Raw genomic sequence first — 23,906 nt, 5'->3', positions numbered from 1 at the left:
TGGTGGCTTACTGGTAGCTGCTCTGAAACAGAGCGCTAACTATGCCATAGTTACAATGTTTGAGTCCTTGACTATGACTCATGGTCTGCTCTTTCAACATGAGAAGGGATGGAAGAGGACCTCTCTGACACCTCGGCAGCCTGACGTTGATGGATGGCGAGCGTGGAGAGGTGAGCGCCAGCAGACTGTGTTCACAACGCAGTGAAGTAAAAATATAATCGACCATCATGTGATGGGTAAGAGAAGGGAGGGTCTACGGGAAGGAGCTGAGTGATTGTTGGAGCAAATGGAGCCATCCATCAAAGTCATCACTCTTTTCTATCCCATGTGTCGCCATGATTTCAGAATCACCTTTGAAATAACCAAATGCCCCCCCCCCCAAAAAAAAACATTGCTTCTTGCAAACAGTAATTTTTCTGTTTTCCGACGTTACTTCAAGGAAGGAAGAAGGGTATTTTGTGAGAGAACACATTTCACATGCTAGCAATGACAGATGTACAAGCTGTGACTGCATGGCGCTCTGGTGTATTAAGATAACTCTTGTGAAGAAATCTGTATCTTTGTCTCCTCTACCGTGAAAGGCGGACTGACGTACCAGAGATGTCTCTCCTTTATGACTGTTCAAAGATTCAAAGAAAAAAATCCAGCTGTTCGACATGGAAATATCTCAGCATTAAATTGCATTGTATGCTTTTGGCAAGTTAGTGATTATATAGGGAAAAGAAAAAAGATTGTGTATATTAATATTACTTCTTACAATTGTAGGAACCGCACCACCAGTCGCCGTCCAGCTTTATTTCCATAGCCCCCTTCTCTTGGAAGTCAGGAGTTAATCTCATTCCCTAAATTAACTTCACATTGTTATGAAACCCTAATTGACTTAATCAGGGAAGTGATTAGATACACGCACACACACACACACACACACACAAAAATTAATAAATGGTGGAAAAATGATTTCACATTAAACCCTTAAATCACCAGTTGGAGCTGTACTGTAATGCAGACTTGTTTAGAATCAAAGCAGAAGCAGGGCATATCACTAATTGCTCATTTTTAGGGATAATTGGTGTTTTCCTCCTGCAGAGGCTATGACCTAATTATTGAAAAGTGGGTTCAGTTAACTTTATTGCTCCTTGTAGAAAGTGAGGGGAAATAAAAAGTCATGTGAATGATGAGAGGTTGAACCGAGCTGCCACCATCACTGCACTCTAGTTGTCTAGCTGTTAGCATTCTGTATTCTCTGTCATGTTTGATGATCATGCTGTATCATATTCAACTGCAGCGTGCTGGGACGTACACAGTAGTGCCTTGCTGAAGTACAGTGTATTCTAGAAACACACTGTGTACATGTGTTGTTGCGATGGATTGTCTCAGAGGGAGCTCAGTGTAAGCGGTGTGGCCCAGGATGTTGACAGTCCCGGGCTCTGTTCCAGGGCTGAGACATTAAACACTTTTTTGACCTAAATATCAAAACTTCAGTCTGAAACAGACATTATGCAAAGTAACACTGAAAGAAAAGTGTTATGCTTGTAACTTCAGTATGAGTACAGGCTTACAGGCTTAAATTAATACAAAATTTAACTGAAGCATTGTATTTGTTTACTTTTCACCACTGCACATTGGAAGACCGAAATACTTAAAATTAGATTACTTTCATTTGCATCAGCCTTTATCATCATGTCTTATCCTGCGAGAGCCTCATGTGACCGGGTTTTTACACAGTAACTGAAAAATCTTCTTAACGCTTTTCCCTCAAATGAGACCAAAAAAACCCCAAAAACATTTAAACATTATTCCTCTCTGCTTAATTCTGACAAACGAACCTGCATATTGAGCCACTCTGGCTTGTTTTGCTGTTTGTTTCAACCAGTCCATCAGATGGCAATGTGGAGCTAGATTTCCAGATCTGTCTGAGACCATATTGACATGAGTACATTCAAGTAGCAACCTGTGCCTTCAGTTCTGACTCATTTTTTTTATATTGTTTTGGCTACAGGGTGGCTAAATGTTGAAATAACCAGTCATACTGTAACATGAAGCTTGCAGCTCACCATGACACCAAGCAATATTAAGTGTTGTGCAAGACACCAACTGATTTCCTGAGCCTGTTCTTTAGATATATATATATATATTATTTTCCCGACTAGGAGTTAAAAACTTACCAGCTACAGGATGGACCTTCCACTCTGTGGGTGTGTTTAGGGTGTGAACACAACCAATGAGCATATCCACTGCAGTTTTTGTCACCATGGAGAGTTTGGACTGCCGTGTTTGGTCAGCCCACATTCACCTGATTGTTCTCAACTTTAATGGCAGAGCTTGTTAGTGTCACCTGGAAACAGGAGTGCAGGACACAACTCCACTGTTGACTCTGGCTGTGTTACTGCATGCTGGACTGCAGAGGATACAATGGGTATAAGAAAATGTGAGAGGTAAATACAAAAGACTTTTATCATTTATTCTCTAACTGAAGTATCAGTGTGGGTGAGGAAGAGAGCTGTTTGTGTGTAAACAAATGCAGGCTTGACAGCGTGTCTGTCACTGTTCCAGTAGTGAAGGGGAAATCCTGAGGACTTTATTCTGTCAAGTGTCTGTTAATTCTTGCTGTGAGCATAATGAAGTCTGACGCTTTGTCTGAGTAAACACTACTGCTAAAGTTAAACCATTTCACATGCATCTTGTGTGTAATGAACTGTCCTGGGATTTGTGACTTGTTTTAAAGGCAGTATTTGACAGAAACACATGTCCCAGAAGTAGGAAAATGCCATACACACTTATTTGTTCTTTTTGTTCATCTCTGCTCTTGTCATTAAAACGATTTTCTAAATCAGGGGATTCCTTAGAAAATGTCTGAAAATTGTTGTGACATTTGGAAATACGCTTTTTAGCTTTCTTGCCAAGAGTTACATGAGAATATATCACATGTCTGTGCATTTGATATGAAGCTGGAGTCGGTTAGCTTAGCTTAGTCTGGCACAAAAACTGCAAGCAGCTAGCCTGGCTCTGATGGAAAAAAATCCACCAGCCAGCATCTCTGAAGATCACTGATCTGCACCTTATATCTCATTTTGTTTAATCTGTACACAAACCTGAGTGTTAAAAGGACAAGTTGCAGTTTTATAGGGGTGTTAACGTGCAGGACAATTTTTTGTTGGTCAGGAGCAGTGATTTCCTGGAGTGCTATAGTGGATGGATTTATTTATATGGCCACGTATTGGCTCTCTTTGACCTTTTGTCTCAGAGAAGTTAACCATAGATAATGTGCCCTTTCCCGACACACATCTCCATTTCTCTCTAACTTTACCTTGAGTTCAGTCAGATCGTCAGTCTCCAACTCCAGATTTCTGTCTTGTCACTCTGGAATTTTATCTGAGGGGAGCTCAGTTCTCGCTGAGGTTAAATCTGCAGCCAACAGTAACGGTTCAGTTTGTCTGGACTCAGATGAAAGTCCTCCATAACCCCCATATCTCCAGTGTCATCTGAGAAGGCTCTTTTTCTGAATATTTTACATTCTGTATTTGGAGGTCAGTGTGTGTGTGTGCATGTGCAGTGCACACTTTTACATCCAGGAAAATGAGATCCATGTTGAAATCCATGCTGTTCTGTTACTGTCTTCAATAATTGTTTTGAATTTGAATTTGAAATTTCTTTTTGTGGCATTAAGGTTACAAGTGTCAAATCTCTCCAGTTACTATTTACTGCTCTGGTGGTGTTTTTGTATTCAGGCTGTGAGATGGTCAGATTCCCCACTGAAATTGAAATGGCATTCTTCCAAAACAACGTGTTTCTTATGTTAGCTGATTTTAACACCAATGTTTCCACACAAAAAAAAGATTAAGAAATAAACCCTTCATTTGTTTACTAGCACGGGAAGTTTTTGAAAGCTACATTCTTGTAATGGGTCCATAAAGTAGTAGTTTTTGATCGCTACACATTTTTTGCTCACAGACATAATTGAAAAGTTGGAGTTACAGATGGCAAATGGTCAGTTTGGTGTTTCTCTCTGCTCATCGGAAATCAGCTGATTTTACATCCGTTAGGTAAATGACGCTGATATGAATAACCCCCGTGTGACATAATTAACTAAACTGACGCAGATTTGGTTGTTGTCTTCGGTTGTGTCGTCTAACACAGCAGGTTCAGGGCCTGGGCCTGTTGGAGCGGGGGTACAGTTGAAAGAACTGTAGATTATAAAGCCTTTGGCTGTCTCATGAAGCAGGATTATTGTGTTATCTGTGTAACTGCAGACATTGTTCTAGGCATGATTTTAGAAATACTGAGGTAAAGGCTATATTTAATTTCGGTAAAGTTCTGTATTTTACATGTATACATCGAGCAGTTTGTTATATATTTTGTTAAATGAAAAAAGGGTCAAACCAATAATGATGTCCAGCCTTAGCTTTTATTTATTTATTTCTTGTAGGCAAATTTAAATATAGCAAATATGTTGGAATCAGTCTGTAAAATACCCACTCTGGCTATGTTTTAAATTGTACTATCTAAACATCTCATGCTACAAGCCCTCACATTTGCAGAAAAAGGAACAACCTGGAAGAGGCTTTTCACTTCAAACCATGTTCCAGATTTGATGGGTCCCCAGGTATTACTCACTCTGACTTCATAACCCTGCTTCACGAAACAGCCCCCTGGTGTCAAGGACGAAAACCTCTATAAATGTGGATGTGCTGACAGGCTGATATCAATATTTGATAAAAAGGCAGAAGCAGCCTCATATGTGGGTCTATGTGCCACCACCCCCCAACGGCTGCTGCCTGCTCAGGGGGGAGATGAATGGAAGCTGTGAGGTTGAAGATCTCAGGTTGCCATGAGGGATGTTACACCACTCGAGGCCTAACATCCAGCCGTATTTACTGTGGGAACGTCACTGACTTACTGCACGAACACAGACACTCCTTTAAAAAGTAAATAGGTCATGTGCCATTGTAAATCTGAACTGTATCACTGCTGCCAAATAACGAGCACCTGGACCTCTTGTTCACATGAGCGAACAGCTCCCTCCAGGCCTGAGTCTGAGAAAAAGTGACCCAAACTGTAACCTGATATTAAGCCTGAAACAGCGAGTCACAAGACATTAGAGCCATATGTGCCAAAAAAAACACAATCCTATGATAATTTGTTTTAGAGCTTATTTTGTCAGACATAAATGTGACAATTAGACAACAGAATTGTGTGCCACAAAAAGTCAATAGGTCACTCCTCGCATGATCCATCACCTATATTTCCACTGAAAGAGGAAAAGAGTTGGTAAATATGAAAAAAGGTCAAGTTTATTTGTAGAGTGCTTATTCAGCGTAACAGAGCCTCGCAAGGGCCACATTGTGAAACAAATGAGCTGTAGCTATTATAGCTATAGCATCAATACGGCACAAATTATAACAAACACACAGTGGAAAACATTAGCAAACACAAGTATGTATCCACAAACTGTCAAAAGCTGGAAAACTTCCCAGACGTGTGCATCTGAGTGTCTTCCTGAAACGATCCAGCTCACAGACGAGGCCGGAAGCTAAAACTGAACACACTCATGCAATGGTTGAGTGAACTAACGTGGCTGAGCATGCTAAAACTAACATGGTACTAAGTATGAAGGTGCAACACCATGCCTTCATTGATACACATGCATTCAAATGTGATGGAAATCAGGTGCCCTCGTTTTGTCAGCCTTAAAAAAAAGAAAGAACTGAAGTGGATGGAAAGAAAAACAAGACTGTCAACACATATGCAAACATTATGTGATCAAGCAAATATAAGGGTGTGTGTGTGTGTGTGTGTGTGTGTGTGTGAAACCATGCTTGTCCACACGCATACATCCAGCACATGTCGGCTTTCAAATGTGTCAACGCTGTCGCTGCATGTCTGTTTTGCTAGATCCTAGTTGTAATAAGACGATGGTGCGTTGGTTTTTGCTTTCTGGGTCAGGGCGTGTTTGTTGGTTCTGCTTGGCCCCTGATTGTCTGGTAATTCCTCCTTGTTGAACAGAACTAAGTCAGTCTTTAAACGTTATTGCTAATGCAGTTGTTTTATGCATCACCATGGTGACAACTTGAACTGACACGCAGTATAAATCCTTTTGATTTAAAGGAATGGTTTTGAGGTTTAATGAAAAACACCTATTTGCTTTCTTGTGGAGTTAGATGAGAACATCGATGTCTGTGTAAATATGAAGCAGGTGGCAAAATCCACCTACCAGCCCCTAGCTAACTAATTAACACTTTACATCTCCTTTGCCTTAACGGTTCCCAATGTGCTTTACAGTTGGGTCTCATTCACACATTCACCCCTCCATCGGGGTCAACTAGGGTTCAGTGTCTTGCCCAAAGACACTTCGACACGTTGATGGGGGGGAACCAGGGATCGATCCCCCAACCCGCTCCCTGCTCTACCACCCCTTGCAAAGCATTGCTAACTAACTGCACCACCAAGCCGCCTTATATATCATCTTGATAAACTAAGCTAATAAAGCTAAGCGGCCTCTGGCTCCAGCTTCATATCGCACAGATATATGAGCCAGGCTACTGATCATCTCATCTAACTCTCGGGAAAATGTGTGACCTGTGATATACAGTAGACTATGTTATTTCCCCAAAATCTCTTCCTTTAAGTTACAACATGGGTGTTCTTCTGGCGCCACCATCAGACCAAACTTCAGACAAACATTATTAGACCCACTGCTGGTGTGTCTTTATAAAGCACTGTTGTGTCCTCATATTTTATCCATGAAACATTTCTTCCTGGTTTGTAATGTGCATAACAACCTCGGGGGGGCTCTGGTGGGGTCACAGACTTTTAGTTATGTTTTTCAGTTCTGCAGAACTTGTGTAGAGTTGGACATATTTAGGGTATATGAGACTTCTCAAAGTATCTCAGGATGAGTAGCAGTAATAATGATGGCAGGCTCCTCCGCTTAAGCCCCTGCAGAAGTTCACTAGCACCCCTCGTCCCCTCCTCTCCCCCCCTCTCTCATATTCCCTCCTCTTATCTCCCTCCTACATGATGGTCGCCCCCCCCTCGTCCTCCGCTGATATCCAGCATAACGGGGAGGAGCTCTCTTCACGCGGAGCTCCTCCTTCCATTGCCTTCGTTTTCTTTCACTTGCCCCAACACACACTCGTCTCCACCTCCTCCTGCATCTTGCAGCCTGCCTGAGGGAAGATGATGAAAAAGAGGTAAAAGAGAAGAGAGCTGGGGGGGGGGTCTTATTTTCTTACGAGCGGAAAAGGCGTCACACCGGGAGCAGAGCGCAGCACGGTGGACGGAAGAGAGGGAGACGCATCACGGAGAGGGATAGAAAAGACGGAGGGAGGAGGCGACAGCGGGTCGTAAACACGACAGAAAACGGCGAATAGGACGACAGACAGCGGCGATCACCCCCCACCGCCAACCCCGTGTCCCTCCTCATCTCTCCATCTCCATCCCTTCCACCACCGTTTGCCTCATCCCTTTGCGCACCAAAGCAGCTCGGAGTTTTCTGTTTTCTCTCTTTGTTTTAACATTTTGTGGACAAACCTCTGCTCGGTCAGAGGCAAGAGAGGAGGCTGTACCATCTCTACGACCGACAGGATCCACTGTAAGTCCTGCTCGGGACGATCAACGGCGCAACCGATCCGGTAGATAAAACCGGAGGAGGAGGGGGGGGGTAAACACTGCGAGATGACTGTAGAGTAACCCGGCTGAAGCACCGAGAGAGAGCGAGAGAGAGAGACCCCGGTCCCCGTTATCACAGAGACTCCAGCATCACCCATATGATGGCATAGCGGGTTCTGCAGTAAACTACCAGACGAGACTCGGATCAGCAGGGCTCTCATCCACCATGAACCTCTGAAAGACATCCGACACAGGCACAGATGGGTAAGAGGAGATGCTCTGCTTTTTAAAATGCTTTTGTTTTATGCCAGGCGATGGAGGTTGCGCTGGGGGGAGGGAGGGAGGGAGGGTGGAGGGGCAGGAAGGCTTGTGACGTGAAGACCCCTGCCATTGCACGTACAGTATAAGACTGCAGTGTAGTGGAAGGTGTGTGTGTGTGTGTGTGTGAGGTTGATGAAGTTGCTTGTCATGAAATTAGGACGTAGATGGGTGGAAATGAACAGATGGCCTTTTGCTACTGGTCAAGACTATAGCTTATGTCATCTCATATGATAATATTCTGTTGTGTTTCTTTTGTAATGTATACCAGGACCATGGATGGATTACTGAATGGGCCTACCAGGTATAGGCCCAGGGGCGCAAGGGGGTCAGGGGGGCAAAATGAAAGAGACGCTAGACCACAAAGAGACACAAAACAACGATAAAAAGAGTTGACATACGTCCACAGAAAGTCAGAACATGACCAAAGACGCACAAAACCTCTCCTGAAAGACGCAAACAACAACACAACACTTTCAGTGTGGGTGTCTTGCTCATATGGAGGATTGGGGGGTCCTTTTCATGCCTGTGCCCGGGACATAATTCAACATGACCTGGACCGCAGCCATGCCCCCCCCAAACACCTGGACTGATGGCAGCATTCAGCCTTGTCACTGCTACATCTGACAGCCCAGGGGAAAGCCCTGCTACACGTCACCCCACCACATCTGAATCACCCTTCCCCCGGGCGGTTGTCTTCTGTATGCAGCGACTGCAAGCCTCGCTGACGGGAAACATTTTCCTCTCCCATCTAGTCATACCCGAACCAAAACCCAACACCACCACCACCAGCTGAATCCATTTCTAATTTCCCACGAGAGCAGACGCAGCTCCCTGGTCGCTGCTTAGGGGTCAGGTATTGATCCAGGGTCCCAGATGGGTTTGAGTATATGAGAGCTTGAGTAAGCTGGTCCCTGATAGGCAGTTAAGTGTAAATCTGGTGCAAATGAATGAGGGGGTGGTGGCAGCCTGGAGGTTATAGAGAAGCAGATGAGATTGTGACTGTGGAGAAACACTGGAAAGGTCTGGCTGTGGAGTGTAAACATCAGCCTTTTCCTCTTTCCCTTGACATGTTGCCCTTGAGCAAGGCAATTAATCAGCAATAACTCTATTAGAGCGACTCAGTGGTGCAACAGTAGCAGACTGTAGCTGTACCTGGCAGCTCCCAGGTGTGAATGTGTGAAACAGGGCATCGCTGATGAGCATGCTCAGTGTGTTCCCTCAGGCTGAATCCAGGTTTTTAAAGATGCATGTCGGGTAGAGGTAATTATTTGAGAATCTAAGGTTGCTCCAAGGGAGATGAGTCTATGTCTGTTTTGTATAGAACGCATACAACTCTTTGTTTGGTCCAGTTGGTGGAGAAGCCGTTTATTGATGAAATGGCAGCGTGATTTTGTTTTTTTTTAAGTGTTTGGACAGCAAATTGGTCCTGGATCTGTACCTGCCTGGCATTTAAGAGAGCAGACCAGGAAAGAATCTGAGCTTGTGGAAAGCAGGAAGTATATACTTCAAGGGTTCAAGCGTTCATTTTGTGGTCATTTTACAACACAAGGTTGTATAACGAAACGTCTATAGTCCCTTTGTGCTACACACACAAACAACACAGCAAAACATAACCTATTAACCAAAAAAACCTATTAATTTTCACTGTGTTTTCAGCAGCAGAGGCAGAGGCCTGCAACTACCACTACTCCTCTGGTCCTCTGTTGTTATCTCACTATGGCTTCAAATGGTCGACAATGCCCCAACCAACATCCCAGATCCCCACGTTTCAAAACAACAACATCAACAAAGACCACATCTCATGGGGATGCTGGCCTTTTCACTTCACAGTGATGCTGATGCTGAGAGACAGGGCAGTGGGCTGATGTGTGTGTGTGTGTGTGTGTAGAGAAGGTGTGGGGTTGTGGAAAGAGGAGAGTAAGAAAAAGAAAATGTTTCGAAGGGATCTTTGGGGTTTTAGATGCCACAGCGGGGGACTGAACACAGTTGTCATACCTGAATATTTATGTTGTGTGTGTGTGTGTGCATCAGAGCTGAAGTGTAGCCACTGAGATCAGAATAGGGAGATAAAAGGAGTGAAATGTAAAGATGGACAATGGATGGATTTATAGAAGGACTGAAAGATGAAAAAGGAAAATGGAACAGAGAGACTGAGTGGGCTCGAGGGATGTTCGTGTGTCTGAAAGAAGGTTTGGACTCCTGAGGTCCACCTGAGCCCCTCACTTATTCTGCCAGATTTGATTTAAAACCACACTCCTGCGTCTTCTCCCTCTCTCGCTCACACGCTCTCAATGCGTGACATGTAAATCATCACATTTGAATTGCAAAAGCATATAGGGAATAAAAGTAGTGGATTAAGGAGGTGAACAAGAAGAGATGCCGAGTACAAGCATAATAAAAAAAAAAATCATACCATATAGCTCCATATACGTTTCTTCATTACATATATATGGCATTTAATGGTCCCATATTGTAGAAAGTGAGATTTCCATATCTTTTGATTATAAAGCAGCACTAGGTGCTATATAAATACTGTGAAAGCATCAAAATGCTCAGTCCACAGAGAAATGCACACAGCCCGTGTTCACAAACTGTGGCAGATGTCACAACTATACAGTCACCGCACTCGGCCACGCCCCCAGCAGGTCATCTGCTCCAGGTACGCCCACCAAGTACAGGGACGCACATTGGCCCGCTCAGTCTGTCTGACTTATTGGAGCGCTCTGCTCAGGACGACTCTTCAAGTCTTTGGAGGTTGTTCAGTTTGTCTAAAACGGCTTGTTTCAGACAGACGGTGAACTGAGGGGCTGCGTAAAGGGCCATTATAAAATAAATAAGGGCTTTTTTGAACTGTGAATCATGCAAAGCTACTCTAGTGGAGTCCCTGAATAAAAATATAGAGCTGAAATGAGCATATGGGACCTCTTTTAAAGGAATAGTTGGACATTTTTGGAAACACGCTACTCTCCTGGCTCTGTTCAAAGATAACAAATTCCCCCTATTAGCACCTCTGAAGCTCACCAATTATCGTGTTATATTTCACATGTTTAATCTGTACAAAAACCAAAGTGTCAAAACAGCAATTTGCCATTAAACGATGTGTAGTATTTCCTGTCCGGGACCAGTAACTTCCTGGAGTCTCTGCCAAGAAATAGTCTGGTCACCCTCCGTAAAATGGTGAATTGTTGTTTTTGCACTTCAGTTTTTGTGTTTACTGCACTGATATATCAATCTTCTCACATGACTCTCGGCAAGAAAGCGAACAACCACACTCTTTTATACTTGCACAACTAAAATGTTGAACTACTCCTTTAAGGCAGTAGGATGACAAATAGTCTGTCAAGTTGCATCTGTGTGTCCTATTCTGTGGCCACAGAAAACTAAGTTAGCTTCTGGTCCTGCAGTGGTTCTGTCTTTGCCCAGGAAGAGAAAAGGATGCCTTTCATCATCAGGCATGGTCATAATGTCTGGAATGCTGAAGCTGTCACAAAACCTTGATCATATTTAGCTCATTTAGCTTGTTTATGTATTTTGGACATGTGCAGGGGAAATTGATGTCTTGGTAGCAGTGGTTACAGTTTCTCTCTCTGTCTCACCTTTTCAAACACAGCGAGTCGGCACATACCTTATGGACCAACACACTAATATATTTCTCCATACCATCCCCTCTTGTCTCATTAACAAACTGTCATATGCAGCGTTACACCTTTTTTATTTGTTTTATCGCCACCGTAACAGCGCCTCCATTCTTTCTTCCTCGCTTCCTCTCACACAGCAATTTCATTATGTTGCTCCCTCTTTTCACTGCCTGAGATTTAAGTTGTAAGGCCGAAACAAATGGCTTCTCTGGCACACAGAGAGGCTGTCAGTTAACATTGCCAGAGGTGGTCTGGGTACGCAGAGATCAGCAGCCTCTTCCTCTTCAACAGCATCCTGTTTTGCCAGCTTTTCCCTCTAAAAGACCTTTCTTTTCTAGGAAATCAGATGCTAGCTGTGAGTCACCCCAACAACAAACGTCTTGTAATCATTGCACACGGATTCAAACTCAAAGGCTGCAATCAGATCAAGATTGTTTGAAACCATTAATTCATAGACCTGAGAGTTTAATCCTTTTACTTTGGTTTAGGCAGGTGACAGTGCTGTTAAGAATCCAAATGGAGGCTTCAGTCTTTTTCCAAGTCAAACATATTGCATTTAGTAACAAGTGAGAATGTAAGTCTGCAGGAAATGACCACAAACCAGGCTTGTTGTTCTAAGCAGATGGATGCAGACATCTGATATCCTGCAGTGTGAACACCAGTGAAGGACAGACATGTTTGAAAACCTTGGTTGAATTGTGTTGCACAGTATTACATAGAAAAGAGCACAAAGAAAACAAAGCAAAGGTTTTTAAAAGCCCCCTTTCACTCAAAAATATGTTGTGCTTATTGTTACTTCACTTGGATGCTTACGCTTCACTGTTTGACACTAGAAGGCTTTTTCACATTCAGCTGCTGAAGGAAGGAAGTTGCTCTGTGCTCACTCTAAATCTTCAAATCTCAGTTTAATGTGTGCCCTTGTGAACAGGTTTCGAAGCCAATCGTGGTGGAGTATGCAACTTAGACATGTGTGGTGTGGAAACCTGAAACCTCCAGTGCTCAGTGAAGGAGAAAACATCTTGGTCCGGCAGTTAAACTGTTTGAAATGAAAGATATTTACATATTCAAAGTTTCTGGAGTTTTCAATCGTGGATGAACGTTTTTTAACTTGATAATTGAACTTTTTTGTATGAATTATCATTCAAAGCAAAGTATTTTCATATGTCTTGAAACAAGTTTAAGATCTTTAAGAAACTAAGAAAATAAGATAAAAAAAACTGAAATTAACTGTAAAGAACTGAACCGTAAAAATGTTGAAACTGCTGCAGAGGAGTGGTTGTTTCTTTATATCTCCTGACAGAAACTAAAACCAGCCTGCTTTCAGTATTCAAATTTTTGACTTGCCTCGTTTCCTGGGGCCCTCTGAAGTTGAAAGATTATGGCCTCAAGAAAGCAGCTGTAGATGAACACAAGTGCATCCTCGTTCAATTCACTTGTTTAGCTGTAGCTGTTGAGCAGTCTTAAAATGAAGCAGCAGCAGAGTAATCTTCAAGTAAATGTAAAGGAGTGATGAATCAGTTGCTATAATTCTACATCACCTGTGTCTCCACATTAAAAAGTGCTGAGTGGCGAAATAAGAAGCCGAATGATGCGGGAGGCCACGTTTGTCCCAGCAGCTAGTGTCACTTCCTGCCCGGGGCGGTCTTTGGTATTAATATGCTCTTTATTCCATTGGCAGTCAATGGGACAAAGGGATGTTTTCAGTGCTGAGACACAGAGGCAAAGGCCCTGGTGAGCGCTGAAGTAATTACAAGACATAGCTCAGCGGAGAGTGAAAGGAGAGAAAAAAGAAACCGACAGCAACATGAGCGTCTTCTCTTCAGATTTCTCCCTCTTGCTCTCGTGCGCCTCATTGCTTGTTGTCTTTCCTTTGCCGTGGATCACACACCGACCTCTGCGTGCATCATTACTGGCTGTGTGTGTAATCTCGGGGTCGTCCCAGGCTCCAGGATGTCCAAACAGCTTTATGCTAACCCCACTAACAGGTTACGTACGACCGAGCACAGCCTGCTGCTGCTGCTGCTGCTGCTGCTGCTGCTGCTGGGGGAATTAAGCTGTGTTCCACCTCTGATCTGGCATCTGTAGACACACACACACACACACACACACTGCTAGGCTCCTGGCAGTGCTCACACTATTCCTGGAGAGAGAATCAAACACACAGACATACACAAGACAGTGTGTGTGTGTGTGTGTGTGTGTGTGTGTGTGTGTGTGTGTGTGTTCACTTGACTTATCAGGCTTCCAGCAGTAAAGTTCACCATCTCTCTTTCTCTCTGCCTACACACCTCTTATACGCACATACATCGTACACATACCTGCATTGCAATCACACCTCTGCCCACGCATGCGGCAGATCCTGTGATGTGCGTTTGTAACCCCCCCCCCCCCCCCCCCCACCGCCTTTTGGATTCAGTGTTCAGAGCCCTCATTAGTCAGACGGAGTGCGCCTGATGGCTCGATGCACAAACGGCTCAAAGTTTTCCTCCACTAACCTTCTGTCACCTGACAAACCACAGAGATAAAAATATCATCCTGGAGTTCACCACAAGAAAGGTAGCACTCTGGTGCTCTACTTTGACTCTGAAAGCTCACAAGTAACTGCAGATTGGGAAACTGGTATTTCGGGTGTATGAGCATATAACATTTATCTATGCAAAGTGTGCCCTTGAGCAAGGGGATTTAATGTGACAGATGCCAGAAGTGTGACTTTGCAGTCATAGAGGGCGAAACAGTAACAGTTTTATTTAGACAGACCAGATTATGAAGCCAGAAACTTGAGTCATTCATTATTCTTTTGGATGACGACATGACGGCGGTCTGAGCTGATGAACGAGATTTTGATGTGTAATGACACAGTGAGCCTCTGCAGCTGCATTAGAGCCGGGCAGTGTAGTGATATTTATAGGTTGTTGAGATAAATTGATGTCTAAATTAACAAAAAAAAGAAAAGCCAGATTTTTTTTTCTTGGCGAACTTAGTAGTTTGATCAAAAAGAAAAAGAAGAGGTCTGCTTGCTTTTTCTTTTATAAACTGTTGGTTCTAAAAAAGTATTTCCCAGGCCAAGAACGAACCCTCATGCTCAATATTGAAACCTAGTTTTATACAGCCTTAATTTGCATGCGTCAGTCATCATTATAATATTATAACTTCTTATATTGAGCTGAGGAGATTTGGTGTGGTTGTGTGGTTTCTGAATCACATTGTCAATTGCATATCATAGCTTGGCCTAAGTCAACTTTGTCACAGTGTGTGCTCCTCACTCTTTATTTGCTCGTACTTTTACAGCAGCATTTAGCATCCGGTGTCTTCACTGTGACCTTGCCTAAGTGCCATCTGCCGGCCTATAAAGATTATTACCAGAGCCATTTCAGACGCAAACAGTTTAACAAGGATCTCATAAAGAATTCTTACAGGTGCCCACAGACCTCATCATAACTGCTGTCCAACATAGAAATGATGGACTTTGGTGTATGCTTGAGGACAACAATGTTGAAACAGCAGCCAGCGGTCGTATACGGAGATATTGGCCCTATTGTAGTCCACGTAAAACACAGACTTACAATGCATTTAATCCCACTCAACAACCCCTCCATAGTCCCTCACTCACATACACAAACACGCTCGGCCTCTCAGGCAGGGTCTTGAGGGGGCAGCAGTTGTGATGATGAAGTATGGATTTCTGTTCTGGCAGGTCAAACTGAGTGTGGCTGGGCTTTATGTGCAGGTGGATGAAGAGCACTCCACACACTGCTGCTGTTTGTCAAGAACAGGACCGACTGTTGGAGGACCAGCATGCCAACCTTTTTCTTCCCTTACTCGTTCTCTCTCTCTGTCCTGTCCCTCCCCTCTTGCTGTTTGGAGGGTGCTCCCCTTTTCTAAATAAGGCAGTTTCTCCCTCCATGGCCGCCCCCCCCCCCTCTACTCACACACCGCCACTGTGTCGTCCTCTTGTCAGACAGCCAAGCTGAGTTTACCACCAGGCCAAAATAGAAGTTGTCTGTCCTTGAGGATGTCTCTCTCTCTTTCCCTTTCTCTCCATGCCCTGCTTTCTCTCTCACCCACTCTCTTTTTCCATCCCCCTCTTGGTTCCCTCAGTGTCACCTTACAGTCGTGTCCCGCCGTGGAGACCTCAGGAGACCCACCTGGCAACGGGAGAAAATGGTCTTGACCTGTGCTCGACCCAGCATGTGTTTGTCGAAGCCACAGTGCTGGAACGTACTGCTGCTGCGGAATTTATGGGGGGTGTCTGGTGCCAGTTGGATATGAAGCATGAGTCATGCCTGGGTCAAAGATGAATATGCAGATATTTCTTTGTGTGTGTAGTCTGTGTGGAGTACCAGGTGGCTTGTGTTTGTGGAATGCGGGACAAAGAAGAAGAGAAAAGTAGACTATTGAGTGTCTGTTAAGTACAGTAAGACGTCTGTACATCTAGGTTAAAAATGCACCCGGAACAAACAAATCAATATACAGACGTCATACACATTGGAATCACCAGATCGTACTCTCTCCAGTGATAACAGTTTCTGGACACACTGGACAAATGTGCATGTGTAAGTTCAGATAATGCTTCGTAGGATCCAAATTTAAAGTTTTTCTTCAGTATCACAATTTTGTTGATTTGTTATCTGCACCCGCGTTGCTACAGTGCAAAGAGGATTTACTAGTAGCTAATGAAGCTAGCAGCATGACATTTCAGCAGCAACAAAAAACATTCATCACAAATGGAAACAACCAAGTGGACACTCGCAATGAAAATCAGCTTTTTTAAATTATTTTACAGTACCAACATCTTTTGACAGTATGTGCAGACAGCTAACAGAGGGAATACATGCCTGCCGTTGTTCCCATGAATTCCCAAAGTTTACCAACTGTGCAGATGTTAGCTGTAACTAGCTAGCAAGTGTGGGAGTGTGCCTGACTGTGTGCCTGACTGATGTCAGTACCAACTAAGGATTTCCCTCCAGTCTCTCTCCTTTTTCCTCTCATCTTATGAAGCAGGTTCATAAAGCTCCGGGAGATGCACAAATGTTTCGCTCAAGTTGAACCTTTCAACTCAATTTTGCTTCTATTTGTGGCCACTTGCATCTTTCCGTTGTATGGAATCTGCTGGAAGATTCAAGTCATGATTTGTATCAACACTAACTCTACAACACTAACTTCTCTTCTGTGTATTCATTTAGGGACATATTTACTGTGAAATCTTCAAATTGCTCCTCTTTTACATGAAAGTCACTCAGAACATGCATAGTGTCACTCGAATTATGATATTTCTACCCTGACTTCTGCCAGGCCTCGCTAACATATCAGTGGAAACTTGACACTTTGATCAAATGCTGACCGGATGTGATGACAACCTTGGTAACACTCTGTCCTCATGCTGCAAATCTAATACTTCAAATACTGAGCATTATTTGCAAACTTTTAAGTGAATTTATAGTCCAAACCAGACAATCGGAGGCACTGGGAGAGCGAGAGGTCAGTGTGACATTGCAGAAGGTGGTACTAACCACTCAGAAGGTCATTTCCCTTTGTGTTGTTTTTTTTTTAAAAAGTTGTCTCTATGCAACACACACTCACTTTTTCATTGCCTCCTGCGAGCCTGCAGTGTATCATAAAATGACTCGGAGAAAAAAAACGTTTCCCTGAGCACAAAAATGAAGACACTGTTTTTAACTTGTCAAATCCAAGTAGGTGTGAAGAACAATGAAGCTTTTTCTAGAAATCATTAGCATATGGTGTCAGAGCTGGACAGAGGGAGGGTTTGTGAGAGGGATTCTTGTCATTTTACCAGCATTTTATAACATGCACATGAGTATGTGCTAGAGAATGAAGGGTGAGGAGAATAAAAAAGAGAAGAAGACTCAATGGAGGCCAAGGTGAAAGCTACAGACAAGAAACTGCAGAAGAAGGTCGGGAGCGAGCTTATGATTCATTTTAAACAATCAGCTCTGCTGTTCGACAGGTTTCATAAGAATGACAGTGACGCAGTCATTAATTTTTCTTTTTGGCTGTTGAGACCTACGTCAATGAGTCTGTCACTCGTAGTGCGAGGGAGTTGAGATGTGAACAAAGGTGGGAGAGGAAGAGCGAGGGCGTCCAGCCAACTGTTTGTCTGTGGATGGACAGGCGGACGGATGGAGAGAACGAGAGAGAGAGAGAGGGGGGAAGAGCAAAGACATTTTCATCAGGATTATCCTGCAGCAGAGAATCTCATCTGGGAAAGTGGCCCAGTGCTTACTGAACACACACACACGAACACACACACGCAAACACACACTGCCTCAGGAGGGCTACAAAAACTGGAAAAGCTCTGCTTCACCTCAGTTTGCCCAGGAAAGCCCTGCTTTTAGGCTACACTGTGGTCCCTCCAGAAAGACTCTGCTGCTGGATCTTAATATATAACTCTGTGAATGTCTGTGTGTGTATTTGCGTGTGGTCCATCGGCCTGTTCTCCTTGTTGAATCTCAGTGGAGTCCCTCCCACTTGATTACACTGTTTATTCGCCTGGCGTCCCCAAACTCTTGCCCACCCGCCAGCATGCTGCAGCCAGGAGGAAAGCCTTGATAGCAGTGAGGTGCTTTGTATTCCAGGGCTGTACTTACACATGGAGACTTCAGGCCAGATGCATAAAACTCTGTGAAGGTTCAAGACTAAGATGATGCACATGGACAACGGCAGAATTATGTAGGTACCAAAACGATTTGCGCACTGATCAGATAATTGATCAGACAACATGCATCTGGATCTGGATTGTTAGTCGGACAAAACAAGCAGTTTGAAGATTTCCCCTTGGGCTCTGGGACATTGTTCAGGGAAATTTCTCACTGTTTTCTGACATTTTAGTATGTAGACATACCTTTTAAATGAACTATACCTCCCTCAGCACCACCTTCTTTATTCTTTGTAGTGATAAGAAAAGCAGAGAAGCAACGGTGTCCTCACATATTACCATTATGCACAGCTGCTACTATATTTATAGCAGTGTCACTACTTTATGACACATGCAGCTGTAAACCATCTCGATCTTTATCAGCTCTCTCAGAAAGGTAATTAGTAGAGATGTGTTTCTCTCCTCTTAGTTCACAGCTCACCTCCATTCACAGCTTATTCGATACATTTAGATTCAGCAGCAATTAGGATTTGATATTTTTACTCTTTAACTAATAAAGGTGTGACTAATCTCTCATTTCCTCAATTTTTATTTCAAATAGTGAATCAGAAATACTTCCAAAAATGCCGTCTTCTGCCACACAAACTATAGTAAACACAGGCAGTGATACACTCTGTATCATTTTGGCTAATCCCTAAGCAGGATGAACTTTTTAATTAAACGCTGCTGACTGTGTGTTGTTTACCTCAGTTCCTGTGTCAGTGTCATCCCTCTGGATTTAGTATTTTCAGTAACGCCGTCCCTCTAAATAAAACGGCACATGGCGTCAGTAACCAGGAGGAGTCGGGGGCCAGGAAGTAGCATTAGCTGCTAACGCTAGAGTTACTCGCCTTGTGTTGGCTGTGTGTTTTATCGCACGTTCGGAATACTGCTAATGCAATGTAAAGATTTCAGGCAGGGTTGTACACCGTGCAGAGGTTTTGTGGAGGGCTGGGTGGCTGTGATTGGGGAATGTTACATGCACCAACAACAGACACACTGGAGATACAGGACAGAGAGAGAGAGGGGGGAGTTATTTGGAAAGATCGTTTTTTTTTGACAGCCAAATAGTTTATTTTCTTAATTTTTGTTTACACATTTAATACAGAATTTGGGTCAGATCTGTGTTTGTGTATCAATGTAGCCAAATCCTGGACTCGGGGTATCTCTTTACACCCCTGGTAATCAGTAATGCTTCAGCTGTGGTACTTCATTTAATGTTAACAATACTACTCATGAGGAGTTTTCATACTTAGATTAAGGCTTAGTACCAGTAAGATGGAGCCGTCGTGTAGGCAGAGTTAAGCTGAAACCCACTGTTGTTGGGATTCACGCTCTTTCCCACGCATTAATGCTCTTATTTCGAGTGACGTATGGCTGTAGGACAGTACTTTAACCTTAAATTCTTTCATCAGCAGACGTACATGCAGCCAACAGTAAAGATTAAAACAAACTGAGGCTTTGGTTTTCTCACAGCTGGCAGTCTGAGTCGTCAAGGGCGACATGACGCTCTGTGTAAGATGAGTCAGTTGACATTGAACCAAAGTTGAAAATCTGTTTTGTGTGTTTTTGTTAGGTTTGGGTTTCAATGCCACATTCAGCTGTCTCCACTGTGTGGAGAGAGTGGTAGCTTTGTTAACACATTAACACTTCCCCTGTGTGGCATGCTGGGAAGGGGTCAAGCGTTCTCTGTTTGGCTGCACGAGATCAGGATCGAACTGGAGGACTGGCATTGATTTAGACATTATTAACACTTGCCCTGTTAAAGATTTTTAATTTGCAGTATTAGTAATGTGATTAAATGTTGTAGATGATGATCAGTGCTGGCTGGTTTCTACCACATGGTCCGTAATTAGTGTTAAACATACTGAGGGAGTGTGAAACCCAGCAGTGGATGAAAGATTATGATGCTTTTTCTCCTTTGTTCTTCACATTAAAATGAAACATATCTGAAAGGTTTAGAATTTTATTCAGTACTTGTTCCATACAGGTTTTGCCCAAAACCATGAATTGATTTTGTGATATTTTACTGCGTATGTTATTTCAGATTATCGCCCAAGCTCGTGAAAGCGTTACATTCTAGTCCCCTCCTCCCATTTGTTGTAATCACCTGAGGCTTGAATTTGATTTAGTCTATAAACCAAGAATGGAGGAGCTGGTGTGTGTGTGTGTGTGTGTGTGTGTGTGTGTGTGTGTGTGTGTGTGTGTGTGTGTGTGTGTGTGTGTGTGTGTGTGTGTGTGTGTGTGTGTGTGTGTGTGTGTGTGTGTGTGTGTGTGTGTGTGTGTGTGTGTGTGTGTGTGTGTGAGAAAGAGGGAGGAAGTGAATGACTGATGCATCTTAATGAGGATGGTGGGATGTCATAGTCAAATACAGAGTGTTTCTGCTTGACGTTTCCACTGGCGGATCATTGTTCTGTAAAGGTTGTGTAAGCAGACACCTCTCCAATTGGCTCTGTATCTCTGTTGTAGATACCTGCAAGACAATGGAGGGCTGAACAGGTGTCATTGAGCCACGGCTATTATCTGGTAGGGGGACGGATTGTAAGGAAAGGTCATGTGAGAGATCAGGTGTGTTTTGGACTTTGTGAGTTTCTGGAGCATCAGGGTCACACATTACGCACTCAAACCGGCTCACATTTAACAGCTGTGTGAGATAACAGGTCAGTCTTACACACCTTTTGTATACATTGTCGGTAACCCCACTTATACTATGTGCACTGGTCATATATTGTATGTGCTTAAACAAAGACCTTGCTGCAGGCGACTATTGTATGTCTTGTATATTGTATGTATTGAATGTTAATATATGTCACTGGGTCATTGCTGTGACCCTGTGAGACCCAAACATAAAAGGACTCTGAAGGAAAATGAAAAATACCGGACTTGTAAAAGCTTTACCATTACAATTCTACAATTTTTATATTATACTATTGCATTATTGTACAGCTGTATTAATGTGTATGCAGCAATGGTCAAGGTAGAGCTGACTCTACATATTTTACATACTGTTCGGTAGGTTAGTCTTAAAAAAAAGCATCTCAATATATAAGATGCTCATATGTTAGATGAACATCTGATTTGCAGAGTAACATTAAGTAATTAGATTTGCAGGTGTTTGGTCAAAAACCATCGTCATTCATCCTCTGGGGATCATGAATGTCTGTACAACGTTTCATGGCAATCCATCCAATAGTTAATATATTTACAGTCTGGACCAAACCGACTGACTGACCAACATTGCCATCACTAGCATAAGTACCTTCTACCTAAATGGTACTTGCATATGGCGCTCAAGTAAATGTACTACTTTCTATTCTATTCTATTGGTACATTCACCACCCAACCCTGGTTAGAGAAGTCCCCCCCAATACGACCAAAGTGCAGGCTGACTGTGTGCACATGAATGCCGCAGACTTCTCAGTTTTGAAAGGCAGAAATAAACACAATAATACCAAGAAATCTAAGTGGGTGGCAGCAAATCTATTTGAGTGGGCCTCCAAAGTAAATTCAGTATATGAGGAACACTGCCTACTCTGACAAAATGACTGCTGCAGTGGAAGTTTTTTGTTATTGTTTCCTACAGCTCAATCTTGAAATGGATATGTTGACTTTTTGGGTTGCAACCTTTTTGTAAACTCTGTTCTAAAACTGTTCTCTCATGCTTATCAGTCAGGTGTTGAGCAGTGTGTTGACTTTTCCTCATGCAATTCTGTACCTTTACAACATGTAATATTATACTCGGAAAATAATGTAGTCATATATCATGTTGTCACAGGGGATTACAGCTATAACACTGCGGCTGGACATGCTTTCATATCTATATTGTGTTTTTAATATATGAAAATGGGTATTTATGTGTTATTATCCATCACTGATGAGCCGTAAGGGCCATTAGGTTGCCCTGTGTGAGTTTAACATGCAACATGATGAACGCCCCTCATAAAGCATGTCGCGGTGTGCTGACATTACATGATAAAGGTCTGTAGTTGTTATAATTCACAGGCTGACAAGCCATCCCGTCGCCACATTTGCTCATGATGGTATTACATCAACGTAATGACAATTCAAAGATGGCTTTATTGAGGATTATGTGAGTGTGAGTGTGTGTGTGTTAGACTCATAGACACACACACACACACACACACACACACACACACACACACACACACACACACACACACACACACACACACACACACACATACATGCTCCCACCCCATCAGGAGCTGTGATACAGCACTATCCTAGAAACAGGAGGTGGCTGCAGAGTTGAATGGGGTTCATTGTGTTCCAACAGCACTATCCTGGAGACAGAGTGGCGAGCCAATACACACACACACACACACACACACACATATATATATACAATAGCCTGTGCCCAGGCCTATGTGTGGCACCCTGGACATTTTAGTGGCTAAGATTATGCCCAGTCGTAACAGTGGGCGGTCAGGATAACAGCAAAGGAAGGCGTTACTTATCCAAAAACTGTCTTTTTGATTGTATTTGCAGGTGAGAGAAATGCACAAGCGCCATATACATTTATATTAAGTTTATCCTCATTTGCGGTGCCATCTTTGTGTGTTTTAGTTATAAATGTTAAAAGTGAATATAACGCGACTAACTAACGCTAGCTTCAGTAGCCAATCTAGGTCGAGCATGCTAGCTGTGTAGCTTTACGATAACGTTAATGATTCAACTGTATAATTGTATAGTTCCCATGTAAGGAATAAGGAAGCCCAGCCGTAACAGTGGACCATCAGCATAACAGCAAAGGAAGCCAGTACTTATCCCAAACTGTCTTTTTGATTGTATTACACAATAATGCACTCTGGCGCCTGGATGGACATTGTCATCATTCAGTGTGTAACATGTGCGTGACCCCCCCAATGCTCTCTCTCTCTCTCTCTCACACACACACACACACACACACACACACACACACACACACACACTGCGAGAGAAGAATATGCTTTAGTGTCTTTGATATGCCAACAAACATCCAGCTGTAAGAGATGCAACTGTCAGAACAGCACTCAATAACACCATGGCATTGGTTTCCTTTGCCTTTTGTGCCCCATTACCTCATTTTGAGGCCTAAACATTCTCATGACCGTGGAGGAAAATTGCAGTGTTAATCACAGACCAGTTTCTGTAGAGCTTTTTATGTGCTGCAGTTCACCTTTGGGACCTACAAGCTATAAAATTGCTTTCCAACTGTGAGCTAAAAGAGACAGATGATGAGTCTTGATGCGATGACGGATTGCAGCTTCAATTTGGACATGAACATGGAGGGATTCAAATTGATTGTAAAGAAATTATGAGAGATTTTAATCTCTTTATTTGCCATGCTAGCAATTTTGGTCAGCCGAGCCTGTATCATAGTGAATGAATACAACAAGCCAGCACTTAAACACTCTTTTCTATCATTGAAATCTCCTGTTTGGGAGTATTATGGTTTGTTGTTGTTGTGTTGGCCATGTTCAATTTGAGATTACAACATTATGTTTATTTTGTTTTGTGTCAGATTTTTTAAAGGAAAATTTCTTACTTCACTGAAAACATAGAAAAGCTGTGACCCCAAAACTGAGCTCAAACTTAATTTTGTTTACAGTCACAGCCACATTGTCAACACAAAGCTCGGTTTGTTCTGTTTAATTCAACGGACGAAAGCTGATTTTAGTTCTAAC

At 43.0% G+C, this 23,906-nt stretch overlaps 1 protein-coding gene across 1 annotated transcript in view; it reads left to right on the top strand.

The window, feature by feature from the left end:
- The first annotated feature begins 7,736 nt into the window (after positions 1–7,736).
- The window catches only part of mgat3b (beta-1,4-mannosyl-glycoprotein 4-beta-N-acetylglucosaminyltransferase b), a 51,737-nt gene continuing 35,567 nt past the window's right edge, over positions 7,737–23,906 (top strand). Inside the window, exon 1 of the mRNA XM_070924515.1 lies at positions 7,737–7,872. The gene's annotated coding sequence lies outside the window, so the exon portion shown is untranslated. The remainder of the gene's footprint in view (positions 7,873–23,906) is intronic.

The sequence above is a fragment of the Enoplosus armatus genome, chromosome 2 (assembly GCF_043641665.1).
Source record: "Enoplosus armatus isolate fEnoArm2 chromosome 2, fEnoArm2.hap1, whole genome shotgun sequence".
NCBI lineage: Eukaryota > Metazoa > Chordata > Actinopteri > Centrarchiformes > Enoplosidae > Enoplosus > Enoplosus armatus.
This window is presented reverse-complemented; position numbering and strand designations above follow the sequence as displayed.